This window comes from Bos grunniens, chromosome 5 (assembly GCF_055505025.1).
Source record: "Bos grunniens cultivar Pamir isolate PY7600 chromosome 5, Bosgru_T2T1.0, whole genome shotgun sequence".
In the NCBI taxonomy this organism is placed as follows: Eukaryota; Metazoa; Chordata; class Mammalia; order Artiodactyla; family Bovidae; genus Bos; species Bos grunniens.
Window position 1 is genome coordinate 11,402,057 of NC_141169.1, and position 15,870 is coordinate 11,417,926.

At 44.3% G+C, this 15,870-nt stretch overlaps 1 long non-coding RNA gene across 1 annotated transcript in view; it reads right to left on the minus strand.

Moving 5' to 3' along the window:
* Positions 1-374: 374 nt before the first annotated feature.
* LOC147371322 (uncharacterized) overlaps positions 375-15,870 on the minus strand; it is a 29,687-nt gene continuing 14,191 nt past the window's right edge. Inside the window, exon 3 of the long non-coding RNA XR_015163461.1 lies at positions 375-749. This is a non-coding gene — a long non-coding RNA (uncharacterized LOC147371322). The remainder of the gene's footprint in view (positions 750-15,870) is intronic.

Here is a 15,870-nt window from a genome sequence, read left to right on the forward strand (position 1 = left end):
CCAACTCCCAGAGTTCACCCAAACTCATGTCCATTGAGTCGGTGATGCCATCCAACCATCTCATCCTTTGTCGTCCCCTTCTCTACTTGCCCTCAATCTTTCCCAGCATCATGGTGTATTTATGTATTTATGCATTGTGTTATAGTACATGCTAGGTTATTATTTTCTATATCTGATCACTAGAATGTAAACACTATGAGATATAACAAAAAGTGTCTGTTTTCCATATACTCCTGACATAAATTGATATTCAATAGCTCTCTGCTAAAAGGACTGAAAGATTATTGTTGAACCACGAAAGACCCTGGGATTCTTTGCCTCTGGAGGAGAAGAATTCAATCCAGTGCCAGTGACGAGGCTTGATTGCTCAGAGCTTTTGTGTCATAGAGTTTTATTAAAGTATAAAAGAGATAGAGAAAGCGTCTGACATAGACATCAGAAGGGGACAGAAAGAGTGCTAGTCTTTAGCTGGATGTTGTAGAGCTACTAGCAAACTATTAATTATGGAAAGGAGATGTCTCAAAACTCAGAGTGACACCAGGCCCCTCACCCACAGCATGCATTTTGAGATAACATTGGCATCAGGTGAGTCATTCCAGGCAATAAAACCATTGGCATGAATCTTGAAGAGAGGCAGGTTTCCAAGTAAATATAAAGTTTCATTAACATATATTAGGAGAACAATGATAGGAGTAAAACATACTGGTTTGTTGAGCCCTTATCAGTTCTGAGTCTTCAGTGGAAACAACCTGAAGAAAGACAGAGTCTAGGGTAAATACAAAGTTCATTAACATGGCTTAAGAAAAACATTTCCATAAGAAAAACACATTGGTTAGCTCAAGGTTTGAGAAAAGTTAAGTTCAGGTGGAGTCAGGTGTCATCCTGGCAACACAGAATTTTAACCAAAACCTCTTTTTAAATTTTTATAGAGAAGGGGAAAAATCTAACACTTGTTTGTTTCCTCCTGCCACTTAAGAGAGAGAGAAAAAACGTCTGACACTTGCAGCCTATTTCCTCCTTTTGGAGACCCCTGGCCTTCCTGTCTGTTTCCCTCTCAAGACTACCTGAATAAATGAGTTAGATAGTTAGAATAGGAAAAAGGAGTCCAAAATGGTTCTGGCTAAAAGACAAAGAAGGGAAAAGCCCACAAAAAAATAGAACAAAGGAAGGTCCTAGGACCAGAGTGAGGACCTCAGGTAAAATAAACAGCCCTCCTGGCTAGCCCAATTTACATAGGGCAGGCCCAGAGGAGAGGAGACAAATGTATAAAAGGAGGAAGCCTAGAAGGATTGGGGGATTCTCTTCTGTTTGTGTCTTTTGGATCTACCTGCCATCACGCCTCTAGGATGTATTTTCCTTTCTAAATAAAACTGAGCTTAATATGGGGCTGTAACACTTGTCCGTCCGTCGCTTCAAATTTTTGCTGTGACGAGACAGAACCGAGGAAATTACAAACTCCCCTGACATCTATGGTACCATGACTCGGATTTAACCTGGCTAAAACAACCTCAGCTTGGCCCCCACAGGGCAGAGGCCAAGCACAGTGGAAGCCCAACACAGTGAAAGCTCCCACGGTAAAAGCAGAATGCAAAGAAAACCCAGCTCCAGGGAAGTATCAAGAAGCCCAGCATGCTGGAAGCCGGACAGCAAAAACAAACTTGGCAGAAAGCTCACATGGCTCAGTCTCAGATTCCAGAAGACCTCTGGTTAAGGTAGGAGGTCCTTGCTCTGATGGCTGGAAGGACATATGGCTAACAAAATCTTAATTCCTTTACAACCTTGTGTCTCTTGTTTCCTCACAGAACCCGCCCCCCAACCCCCCACCATGAACAGGTGAGCAACACTGGGTGCAATTGAGGGACTCTGGCAGGGGTTACTCCTCAGTGTGTCCCAAAGGCTCCACTATCTGGTGGGCCCCAGGAGCTGTTGCCCAAGAGGGTAGGGGCCCTTCTGTCCTTACTTTTCTTTATGCCAAGGATCAAGCCAATGAAAACTGTGAGCACAGGTCAGGTATATAGCAGATTTTCTGGCAGGTTATGAAGGGGATTCCTCGGCACGTTTTTCCCACTGTGTTTTTCCTTCCATCCTTCAGCTCCTCTCTCCTGGGACTTGAGCCCAACCAAAACCCACCGTGCCTGGCCTCAGGACCTAATGAAGCTCAGGCTCTGATGTCTCATTGCAAAAATTCAGTGAGAGACACAGCACAGATAAGAGGTGGATTTGTTTGGATTCAGAGAGAAACACACCCCGCAGGATGTGGGCCATTGCAGGAGGAGAGGGCTTCAGTGTTGGAATGTGGTGTGATTTCCAAGCTGGGTGATCTCATATGCTAATGAGTGGGAGGATCATTCCAACAATAAGGGAACCACTCACTCCTTGGAACTGTCCTGTCACCTCTGGGTGTAGCTTGCAGATTGAGGATCAATGCTTAGTTGAATTTGACTTGTCATCTTGGACCCATTTTATTTTAATCCATTTACGTTATGCCCTTGTGCTATGTCATTCTTTCAAAAGTTGTGCCCTGCTCCCTTCCCTCCTGTTTCATGCTCTTTTCCTGAGCCGTGTCTGGGCCCACAATATTGCCTCTACAATCTTCTGGAGGAACAAACAGAAAATAGCTGGCCCTTGGGAGGAAAATACCGTATAATATCCAGTCTCTCTAGATATTCAGGCTTTCATCTTCCGTGTTTCCTACAACATGTGCAACAACAGCATCTCTCATTGAACCCGCTAGGATGGGTGACAGGTACGCCTGTTAAAAGTCCATCTGTTGGCATCCCTTCAAGGGCAACTGGGCTTCCAGGGATAATGTTTGCCACTTTGGGAGTTAACCCTGCAGGCCATTTGGGCCCACTTACTACACTTCTCCTAAGAGTTACAAAAATACCCCTGGATCAAATCTCCACTCCACTTTTATGGAACATCTGGTCTGTTGCCTCTTATCAGTTTGTTCTTAAGCCACGTACTAACTCCTACAACTAGGACCCTGCCCACTTGTAGGCAACATCACTCCACCCCACTTATTATTATTAAAATACTCTTAATGCCCTTAACGGGACCAGATAGCCCACTCCTTTGTCATTACTTCTGTTATTACCTAGAGTGGGTCTTTGACAATGTTTACCATTGGAGACACCCTAACCTGCTCTTATGGAGGATTAGGGGAGGAAACTGGTGACTTACATTCCCTCAGAGCAATAAGAGGATAAGGCTTATGGCTATTTCTCCAGGTTCCCAGTCTCAGGGACAGGCTTGGGTTGCTTTACATCATGGTATCTATTCCTATCCGTGGTGGACAAGCCAGCAATAAGTTAAGATTACAACCCCTTAATCTTACCCAGTACTAGTCACATTGGAGACTTCGGGGATGCCCAACTCCAGCCTGGGAATCCCAGGAGGTCGACCTGCCTTGACCTGCCTAGGGATCTGGTCTTCAAAAGGTTGTCATACCTCAACCTGCTCAGGGATCTGCCAGTCCAGGGGTCCCAGGAGGTCAACATGCTTCGACCTGCCTGGGGATTCGATCTCCAATAGGCTGTCATGCCTCAGTTTGCCTAGTGATCTGCACCCTGACCTGGGGATGCCTGGTTCTCAGGTTGTAACAGTACTGGGTAGGATAAGCTTCAAAAAGACTTACCCCTAAGGAAGTCCACCCATGGAAATTGAAGGAGGCCTATTAGTTTTTTCTTTTCCTCCCTGTCATCACTGTCTTTCAGAGGGGAAATAACCAATCTACTTCTTGACAGATGGCCTTGAGATGCATCCTTAATAACTGGAAGCTGATTGATCCTCTGTCTCTAAGGGTGGTGGTGGTGGTTTACTCACTAAGTTGTGTCCGACTCTTGTGACCCCATGGATGGTAGCCCATCAGGCTCCTCTGTCCATGGGATTTTCCATGCAAGAATACTGGAGTTGGTTGCCATTTCCTTCTCCAGGGGATCTTCCTGACCCAAGAATAGAACCCAGGTCTCCTGCATTGCAGGCAGATTCTAAGGAGATTCTATCTCTAAGGAGAAGTTCCTTAAAATTCTTTTGTGCCACTGAGTGGCTACGGTATCCTCTGGGGGACAAGGAACACTGGCCTGAGGATGGGAGCTTAAATTACAAAACCATCCTGTAGCTAGACTTATTCTGTAAAAGACAAGGGAAATGCACAGAGATCCCCTATGTCCAAATTTTCTTCCAACTAAGAGACATGGCGGCTTCCCTGGTAGCTCAGAGGGTAAAGTGTCTGCCTGCAATGCAGGAGACCCGGGTTCAATCCCTGGGTCGGGAAGATCCCCTGGAGAAGGAAATGGCAACCCACTCTAGTACTCTTGCTTGGAAAATTACATGGACAGAGGAGCCTTGTAAGCTACAGTCCATGGGGTTGCAAAGAGTCGGACACTACTGAGCAACTTCACTTCAAGAGACATGAAGGAACTCTGTCTTAACTTATGGGATTGTTGTATGCCCTAAAAGTGAGCATGCTAGGCAAATGGTGTTAGACACAGACAACCAAGAGAAGGAGCTTGTGGCCCCCAAGTTACCTGGTGCTTCTTTCTTGTATCCAAACATCCCCCCCCATATCTGGGAGCACCCCCTCCACAAAAGCCAACTCGAGTATGTCCCTTAGTCGGAACTGGAGCAGAAATCAGACCAACCCAGGTCTGTAAGCCCTTCTCCCTCTTAGAACTAAGACAGATCAAACAAGACCTGGGAAGCTATACACATGACCCAGGCAAATATATAGATACATTCCAACACGTTACCTTGGCCTTTGACTTGATGTGGAAGGACATCATGGTCATATTTAGTCAAACTTTATCTGACACTGAGCATGCTAAGATCTTAAAGGAAGCCCAAAGGTATGCTATGGGGCTTCACACATCAAGTGATAAATGCCCAGTAGGGGAATGTGGTCTCCTCCTCAGATGCTAATTGGAATTATAATGGCCCTGAGCACATCTGGGAAAGTGATCATTTTCTGATCTGTATAAAGGTAGGACTGAAAGCAGCCCAGCAAAAAGTAATCAGCTATGCCCAGGTCTCAGCAATAACTCAGGAGCCCAATGAGAACACCATTGCCTTTCTGGAAAGGCTAAAAGAAGCCCTCCAAAAGTTTACCAATCTGGACTTGGACTATTATGAGGAACAAGTGATTTTAAAGGACAAATTCCTGTCCCAATGTGCATCAGACATCAGGATAAAGCTACAACAGCTACAGCAGCAGAACCCTGCTGCCTCTTTAGATGAGATGGTCCAGACAGCCACCAATACCTTTTGTAACAGAGAACAGGAGAGGGAGGCCAAGGCCCAGGAAAGGGAGAAAAGGAAAGAGATAAGGCATGCCCAGACACTGGCTGCCCTCCAGGGAAGCCCTACAGCACAACCCTTGAAGGACAAGGCATGAGGCAAATGCCTAATCTGTAGATAGGCAGGACAATGGGCCAAAGAGTGTCCAAACCAAAACAAGTCTCCTAAAATGATGCTGCAAATGTCATCAGTTGGGACACTGGGTGGCATTGTGCCCTCAGGACCCAACAGCCTCAAGGTCAAGCGCCAAGACTTCCCTTGTGATGGTTCAACAAGACCTTGGCTAAAGCAGCCGCTCCAGCCAGCCTGCCTGGCACAGAGAACCATCATGGGGCTGGAGCCAAGGGTACAACTGCATGTGGCAGGTAGGTCTGAGAATTTCTTGGTTGACACAGGGGCTACCTACTGTGTCCTGACCTCCTACTCCGAAGCCTTCTCTTCCCAAACCTGTACTATTTTGGGTGCTACAGAAAAAAAAAAAAATATTCACCTGAGCACTTCTTTGTTGCTGGTGTGGACAAATATTTTCCCACCAGTTTCTGGTGGTCCCTATTATTGGGTCCTATTATTGGTCCCTTATTGGGAAAAGATCTTTCCCTGCCTTCAAGTCTTGCAGATATTGCAGTCCTGATAGAAGATGCTTTAAAACTCTCTCTTGGGGGCAAACTGACTATTTTTCCCAGCCAGCAAGTGAAACAACTCCTGAATGGGAGAAGCCATTTATGGATGTCTGATCAAAGGACACTCAGATATGTAGTAGTCTCCAATTTTGAGACCATAGAGGCTAAACCTTTGCCACCAGGTACTTCAGCCCAATTAGCTGAGCTCATAGCCCTGACTCAAGCTTTAGAGCTGGGAAAAGGAAAAAAAATAGCCATTTATAATGACTCCAAGTATCCTTTCTGGTGCTACCTACACATGCCACTATTTAGAAAGAAAGAGGCCACCTGACCACCCGAGGGTCCCCAATCAAATATGGTGATTGAATCTTTAGGCTCTTGGAGGCAGTCCATCTGCCCACTGAGGTCTCAGTCTCCCACTGTAAAGGACACCAAAAAGGGAACACAGAAGTGGCATAAGGGAACCAAGAAGCTGATCAGGCAGCTAAGAGAGCAACATTACAGAACAATGACCTAATAGGTGTTGCTACCTTAGTTTCACAGACTAATTTGCCAGATACTCCTTCATATACTGAAGGTGAAACTCTTAAAGCTAGGAGTGAGGGCTTTCAAGAAGATCATATGGGGTGGTTCCAAAAGGAGGGACGCCGTTTTCTGTCTGGAAACTTCCAGTGGAAGTTGGTTAACTCCTTACATGCCACCACTCATTTAGGGGAAAAGGCCCTCCAAAGATTACTAGAAAGGTCCTTCAGAGGAACAGGCCTCCAAACCACTATAAGGCAAGTGGTCTACTCTTGTCCCACTTGCCAGTCAAACAAATGCCCAAGGAGCTCGAAGACCCCAGCTGGCCCAACCCGTACAACAGTGTGGGACCTACCCAGAAGAGGACTGGCGATGGACTTCACCCAGATGCCAGTTTCTCAAGGGTATAAATACCTATTAGTCATGACAGATACATTCACAGGATGGATTGAAGGCTTTTCCACCCAGACTGAGAAGGCTGAAGAAATGGTAAAAAAAAAAAAAAAAAAAAAGCTGCTCCATGAAATCATTCTGAGATTTGGTCTGCCCAGATCATTACAAAGTGACAATGGGACATCATTTATTTCTAAGGTCACCCAAGGGGTCTCTAAAGCACTGGGCATTACTTACTATCTCCATTGTGCCTGGAGGCCTCAGTCTTCAGGAAAAAGTAGAAAGAGCCAACCAATTCTTAAAATCAGAGATAAAAAAATAACCCAGGAGATCTCCTTGGGATGGAATGAGGCTTTACCAATAGCTCTCTTCCACACCCATATTGCCCCTAAGGAACAGGTTGGTCTTAGTCCTTATGAGATGCTATATGGGAGACCTTTTATTTATGTCAATGACCTCTTCCTAGATCAAAGGCTCAGACCCTCCAGTCTTATACTATGACCACTAGGCAATTCCAACAGGATATACGCTTGTGGAATGTCAACCAGGACCCAAAAGATTCTAAAGAGCCAGCACTATATGCTCCATGGATTCAAATCCTAATTAAAGTCTGGAAAGATGGATCCCCGAAGGCTCAACTCCAGCCCCCATGGATGGGCCCCTACCCTGTATATCTTTCTACCCCCACAGCAGTCACAGTTCCAGGACACAACTCCTGGATTCACTACTTATGAGTCAAACCATGGAAGAAAACAGAAGAGGACACTCAATCCACCTGTGAGCCCCTGGGAGGTCTCAGATACCTATTCAGAACTACAAATGAGTGCCATTCCAATGAACACCCCCAAAATCAAGTTTCTGGGGATAAGATTTCTCATGATAGAGCTAAAGAGCCAATGCAGCTTGGGAGGGGTTGTACTCCAAAATAGAGAGGAGATAGATCTCCTGATCCCTGAACAAGGAGGGACTTGAGCCATCTTGAATGAGACGTATTGTTTTTAGGTAAATATCTCCAGCTAAGTTAAAGAAAGTCTACAGTTCAGTTCAGTCACTCAATCATGTCCGACTCTTTGCCACCCCATGGACTGCAGCACGCCAGGCCTCCCTGTCCGTTGCCAACTCCCGGAGCTTACTCAAACTCATGTCCATCGAATCAGTGATGCCATCCAACTGTCTCATCCTCTGTTGTCCCCTTCTCCTCCTGCCTTCAATCTTTCCCAGCATCAAGGTCTTTTCAAATGAGTCAGTTCTTTGCATCAGGTGGCAAAAGTGTTGGAGTTTCAGGCCTCAATTAAAACATTATAGATCCTACAGTACCTCAAAGAATGAGCTGGAGAGTTCTTGGGGTGACTACCATCTCTCTTTGGGGGATCCTCCTGGTGACGGGAAATTTGGAGTAGGCTAATGCCCATGAGATGGCTGGATGGCATCACTGACTCGATGGACATGAGTCTGAGTGAACTCCGGGAGTTGGTAATGGACAGGGAGGCCTGGCATGCTGCGATTCATGGGGTCGCAAAGAGTCGGACACGACTGAGCAACCGAACTGAACTGAACTGAACTGAATGCCCCAATAGTCCCTGTCATCATGATATTGATGCTGCTTATGGTTGCTCCATGTATTATCAGTTGTCTAACCTGTTTTGTCTCTGCCCAGGTCAACAAGTTACAACATGCAGTGCCAGTTCAAGGATATGTAAAACTACACCTGACCACAGGAAATATCACTCACCCTTAGATGAACACCACTATAAGGACTCCGAGCCTTGAGACTAGCAAGAGAGGGAGGCCCAATGCCCCTCGCCATCCCAGTTCAGCAGGAAGTAGCCAGAGAGACCTTCACACCCATATTCACAAAGAATTGGGCCTCCCATCTTTTGAGGGGGGAATGTTAGGTAGTTAGAATAGGAAAAAGGAGTCCAAAATGGTGGTGGCTAAAAGACAAAGAAGAGAAAAGCCCACAAAAATAGAACAAAAGAAGGTCCGAGGACCAGAGTGAGGACCTAAGGACCTAAACAAACAGCCCTCCTGGCTAGCCCAATTTACATAGGGCAGGCTCAGAGGGGAGGAAAGAAAGGTATAAAAGGAGGAAGCCTAGAAGGATTGGGGGCTTCTCTTTTCTTCAAGTCTTTTGGGTCGGCCTGCTGTTATGCCTCTAGGATGTATTTTCCTTTACTTTCTAAATAAAACTGAGCTGTAATATGGGGCTGTAACACTGGTCCATTCGTCGCTTGAAATTTTTGTTGTGACGAGACAGAACTGAGGAAATTACAAACTTCCCCAACATGTTGAACCAGTCATATCTCTAAACTGAATATCGGAGGCATTTTGAAGCAGGTTAAGGTCCAGGAAGTCACCAACATCTGGAAAATTTGGCAGAAGTGTATCAGGGTACATTCATGACTGGCAGGCTGAATCTTTCATAAAGAGAAATTCATGAAAATGGACAATTCTGGAATCCAGCACCAGGAGCAAAACTCCGAGCCCTAGTAGGATATTAAATTATTTCTAAATAGCACAGATGGCACCCTACTCCAGAACTCTTGCCTGGAAAATCCCATGGACAGAGGGCCTGGTGGGCTGTAGTCCATGGGGTCACTAAGAGTCGGACACGACTGAGTGACTTCGCTTCGCTTTCACTTTAAATAGCATAGATACTTTAGTTAATAAAATAATCCTCAGGTAAATGCATTTGGATATTACATTAGCTCTTTCAGAATAGAAAACTTTAAGTTTCATAGCTTCAGATTGCTCTTTCCCATAACCTGGCCCATTTGGTGCTTGTCATAACTCTTTTAGGATAATAACCTTTTGATCTATTACTGCAGATTCATTTTAATAAATTCAATTGGCTGTAGCACATTTAGAATTTGTATTAACTCTTTGAGCTTAACATTTAAACATCATTAAATGCACTGAAGCAGAATTATTCTTTCTTGATTTAGAGAGGATCTTAAATTCCTTAACATGAACATTTTCTGAAAAATAAGTATATTAATCAGGTAGTGCCTCCTAAAATTCATAGACATGTCTATGAAAATATAACTTTCAGCTATCCTTTTGGCAAAGATAGAAAACATTTATTTAAAAAATAGATTATGGGATATGAAGGCAAATTTGTATTTTAATAGGAAACAAATGGAACAAAGCAGAGTCTGGATTAAAACAGAGCAGATCGGCTGTTCCCAAGCTTTTGCATTCTGCAATTCTCTCTTAAGTGGCACCATCCTTGTACGCTCACATACACAAACACAGACAACATGCCACTAAGTTGGTCATTCATTTAACTAGCTTGTTGTATTAAGTGTTTTCCATGTGTGGCAACTGTGGAAGGCCTGGGGACACTGAGAGTAAACTTGTAACACACATTACTACAGGGGCTCACAATCTTCTGAAGGAGAAGGTAATAATTACAGCAGTGTAATAGATGATATAACAAATATATGGATAGGGCAGAGAATAGCAAGGGCTCATCTGCTTAATGCCATCAGGGACACATTCGCGAGATGAAGAGATTTGCATATATTAAACCCTAAAGAGGGAGTTGAAAGGGTTGCCAAGGTGAAGAAGGCACTGCAGCTGAAGGAAGATTTGTGGAAGTTGAAGGACTAGGATTTTATAGGGAACTGTAAGAAGCTAGGTACAAATAGAGCCAGGTGTGAATATGTAGGAAAAGATAGTGTACACAAGTGTAGAAGAGCTATTTGGCAACACTGTTGGCAGCTTGCTAGGGGGTCATGATTCCTGTACAAGATTTTACTATCCCTGGTCTTTGCCCATGTTAATAAGTAAACTCCAGTAATTATGAAAAGCCAAAAGTGCTCTTACTTTTGGCAGCCAGCTGCCAAGATGGTCCCCAATCATTCAAACTCTTCCTACTCACACCCTTGTATAGTTTCCTTCCACACTGTACCAAAGTTTGTCTGTGTGACCTACACCATAAAGCAGAAGTGATAAATTGCCCTTCTGAGATGGGACTGGGAGTACAAGTACAAGACGGTGGAGTAGAAGGATATGCACTCATCTTTTCCTGCGAGAACTCCAAAATTACAACTTGCTGCTGAACAACCATTGACAGGAGAATGTTGGATGCCACCAAAAAAAGATACCCTACATAAAAGGGCAAAGGAGAAGCCCCAGCAAGATGGTAGGAGGGGTGAAATCATGTTTATAATTAAACCCCATACTCGCCATAGACACTTGGAAGGCTCAAACAAAACCTTGTGTGCACCAGGAAACCCCAGAGAGACTGAGCCAGACCTCCCTCTGAGTGTCTCCTGTGGAGGTACAGGTCAGCAGTGGACTGCTGCAGGGCAGGGGCTCTGGGTGCAGCAGACCTGGGTATGGCATTAGCTCTCTTGGAGGAGGTCACCATTAACCCCACCGTAGAGCCACCAGAACTTACACAGGACTGGGGAAACAGACTCTTGGAGGGCACAAACAAAACCTTGTGCTCACCAGGACCCAGGAGAAAGGAGCAGTGACCCCACAAGAGACTGACCCAGACTTGCCCATGAATGTCCAGGAGTCTCCCGCGGAGGCATGGGTTGGCGGCACTGAGGTTGGCAGTGCATGCTGACTTCCTTATGAAAGAGGTCACCGTTATCTTCATTACCTCCACAATAGTTTGGCCTCAGGACAAACAACAGGGAGGGAACACTGCCCTGCCCATCAACAGAAAATTGGATTAAAGATTTACTGACCATGGCCCTGCACATTAGAACAAGACTCAGTTTCCTCCTGTCTCTACCATTAGGAAGCTTCCATAGCCTCTTATCCTTATCCACCAGAGGGAAGACAGAATGAAAACCACAACTACAGAAAACTAATCAAACTGATCACATGGACCACAGCCGTGTCTAACTCAATGAAACTATGAGGCATGCTGTGCACAGCCACCCAAGATGGACAGGTCATGGTGGAGAGTTCAGACAAAATGTGGTCCACTGGAGAAGAAAATGGCAAACCACTTCAGTATTCTTGCCTTGAGAACCCCAACAACAGTATGAAAAGGCAAAAAGACAGTACACTGAGAGATGAACTTGCCAGGTGGGTAGGGGACCAATATGCTACTGGAGAACAGTGGAGAAATAACTCCAGAAAGAATGAACAGATGGAGCCAAAGCAAAAACAACACCCAGTTGTTGATGTGACTGGTGATGGAAGTAAAGTCCAAGGCTGTAAAGAACAATATTGCATAGGAACCTGAAATGTTAGGTCCGTGAATCAAGATAAATTGGAAATGGTCAAACAGGAGATGGCAAGAGTGAATATCAACATTTTAGGAATCAGCGAACTAAAATGGACTGGAATGGGTGAATTTAACTCAGATGACCATTGTATCTACTACTGTGGGCAACAATCACTTAGAAGAAATGGAGTAGCCATCATGGTCAACAAAAGAGTCTGAAATGCAGTAATTGGATGCAATCTCAAAAATGACAGAATGATCTCTGTTCGTTTCCAAGGCAAACCATTCAATATCACAGTAATCTAAGGCTATGTCCCAAGAAAAAATGCTGAAGGACCTGAAGTTGAATGATTCTCTGAAGACATATAAGACCTTCTAGAACTAACACCCAAAAGAGATGTCCTTTTCATTATAGGGGACTGGAATGCAAAAGTAGTAAGTCAAGAGATACCTGAAGTAATAGGCAAATTTGGCCTTGGAATACAGAATGAAGCAGGTCAAAGGCTAACAGAGTTTTGCCAAGAGAATGCACTGATCATAGCAAACACCCTCTTCCAACAACACAAGAGAAGACTCTAGACATGGACATTACTAGATGGTCAATATATAATATATAATTAGATTGATTCTATTTTTTGCAGCCAAAGATGGAGAAGCTCTATACAGTCAGCAAGAACAAGACTGGGAGCTGACTGTGGCTCAGGTCATGGACTCCTTAATGCAAATTCAGACTTAAATTGAAGAAAGTAGGGAAAACCATTAGACCATGCAGGTATGACCTAAATCAAATGCCTTATAATTATACAGTGGAAGTGACAAACAGACTCAAGGGGTTAGATCTGATAGACAGAATGCCTGAAGAACTATGGACAGAGGTTTGTGACACTGTACGGGAAGCAGTTATCAAGACCATCCCCAAGACAAAGAAACATAAAAAGGCAAAATGGTTGTTTGAAAAGGCCTTACAAATAGCTGTGAAAAGAAGAGAAGTAAAAAGCAAAGGAGAAAAGGAAAGATATACCCATTTGAATGCAGAGTTCCAAAGAATAGCAAGGAGTGATAAGAAAGCCTTCCTCAGTCATCAGTGCAAAGAAATAGAGGAAAACAATAGAATGGAAAAGACTAGATATATCTTCAAGAAAATGAGAGATACCAAGGGAACATTCCATGCAAAGATGGGCACAATAAAAGACAGAAACGGTATGGACCTAACAGAAGCAGAAGAGATTAAGAAGCGGTGGCAAGAATACACAGAAGAACTGTACAAAAAAGATCTTCATGACCCAGATAACCACGATGGTGTGATCACTCACCTAGAGCCAGACACCCTGAATGTGAAGTCAACAGGGCCTTAGGAAGCATCACTATGAACAAAGCTAGTGGAGGTGATGGAATTCCAGTTGAGCCATTTCAAATCCTGAAAGATGATGCTGTGAAAGTGCGGCACTCAATGTGCTAGCAAATTTGGAAAACTCAGCAGTGGCCACAGGACTGTGAAAGGTGAGTTTTCATTCCAATTCCAAAGAAAAGCAATGCCAAAATATGTTCAAACTGCCACACAATTGCACTCATCTCACACACTAGCAAAGTAATGCTCAAAATTCTCCAATCCAAGCTTCAGCAATATGTGAACTGTGAATTTCCAGATGTCCACGCTGGATTTAGAAAAGTCAGAACCAGACATAAAATTGCCAACATCTGTTGGATCATCGAAAAAGAAAGAGAGCTCCAGAAAAACATCTATTTCTGCTTTATTGACTATGCCAAAGCCTTTGACTATCTGGATCACCACAACTGTGGAAAGTTCTTTAAAAGTTCTGGAAAACCAGACCACCTTACCTGCCTCCTGAGATATCTGTATGCAGGTCAAGAAGCAACAGTTAGAACTGGACATGGAACAGCAGACTGCTTCCAAATTGATAAAGGAGTACCTCAAGGTTGTATATTATTATCCTGCTTATTTAACTTATATACAGAGTTCAGTTCAGTTCAGCTCAATCACTCAGTAATGTCTGACTCTTTGTGACCCCATGAATCATAGCACGCCAGGCTTCCCTGTCCATCACCAACTCCTGGAGTTCACTCAACTCCTGTCCATTGAGTCGGTGATGCCATACAGCCATCCCATCCTCTGTCGTCCCCTTCTCCTCCTGCCCCCAGTCCCTCCCAGCATTAGGGTCTTTTCCAATGAGTCAACTCTTCCCATGAGGTGGCCAAAGTACTGGAGTTTCAGCTTCAGTATCAGTCCTTCCAATGAACACCCAGGACTGATCTCCTTTAGAATGGACTGGTTGGATCTCCTTGCAGTTCAAGGGACTCTCAAGAGCCTTCTCCAACACCACAGTTCAAAAGCATCAATTCTTCAGCACTCAGCTTTCTTCACAGTCCAACTCTCACATCCATACGTGACCACTGGAAACACCATAGCCTTGACTAGACGGACCTTTGTTGGCAAAGTAATGTCTCTGCTTTTTAACATGCTATCTACATTGGTCATAACTTTCCTTCCAAGGACAAGCATCTTTTAATTTCATGGCTGTAATACCCATCTGCAGTGATTTTGGAGCCCCCCAAAATAAAGTTTGACACTGTTTCCACTGTTTCCCCATCTATTTCCCATGAAGTGATGGAACCAGATGCCATGATCTTAGTTTTCTGAATGTTGAGCTTTAAGTCAACTTTTTCACTCTCCACTTTCACTTTCATCAAGAGGCTTTTTAGTTCCTCTTCATTTTCTGCCATAAGGGTGGTGTTATCTGCATATCTGAGGTTATTGATATTTCTCCCGGCAATCTTGATTCCAGCTTGTGCTTCTTCCAGCCCAGCGTTTCTCATGATGTACTCTGCATATAAGTTAGATAAGCAGGGTGACAATATACAGCCTTGACGAACTCCTTTTCCTATTTGGAATCAGTCTATTGGTACATGTCCAGTTCTAACTGTTGCTTCCTGACCTGTATATAGGTTTCTCAAGAGGCAGGTCAGGTGGTCTGGTATTCCCATCTCTTTCAGAATTTTCCAGAGTTTATTGTGATCCACACGGTCAAAGGCTTTGGCATAGTCAATAAAGCAGAAATAGATGTTTTTCTGGGACTCTCTTGCTTTTTCCGTAATCCAGTGGATGTTGGCAATTTGATCTCTGGTTCCTCTGCCTTTTCTAAAACCAGCTTGAACATCTTGAAGTTCACGGTTCACATATTGCTGAAGCCTGGCTTGGAGAATTTTGAGCATTACTTTACTAGCGTGTGAGATGAGTGCAATTGTGCGGTAGTTTGAGCATTCTTGGACTTCCCTGGTGGTGCAGAGGGTAAAGCGTCTGTGTACAGTGCGGGAGACCTGGGTTTGATCCCTGGGTCAGGAAGATCCTCTGGAGAAGGAAATGGCAACCCACTCCAGTACTCTTGCCTGGAAAATCCCATGGATGGAGGAGTGTAGTAGGCTACAGTGCATGGGGTCGCAAAGAGTCGGACACGACTGAGCGACTTCACTTCACTTGAGCATTCTTTGGTATTGCCTTTCTTAGGGATTGGAATGAAAACTGACCTTTTCCAGTCCTGTGGCCACTGCTGAGTTTTCCAAATTTGCTGGCATATTGAGTGCAGCACTTTCACAGCATCATCTTTCAGGATTTGAAATAGCTCAACTGGAATTCCACCACTTCCACTAACTTTGTTAGTAGTGATGCTTCCTAAGGCCCACTTGACTTCACATTCCAGGATGTGGTTACACCATCGTGAGTATCTTGGTCGTGAAGATCTTTTTTGTACAGTTCTTCTGTGTATTCTTGCCACCTCTTCTTGATATCTTCTGCTTCTGTTAGGTCCATACCATTTCTGTCCTTTATCGAGC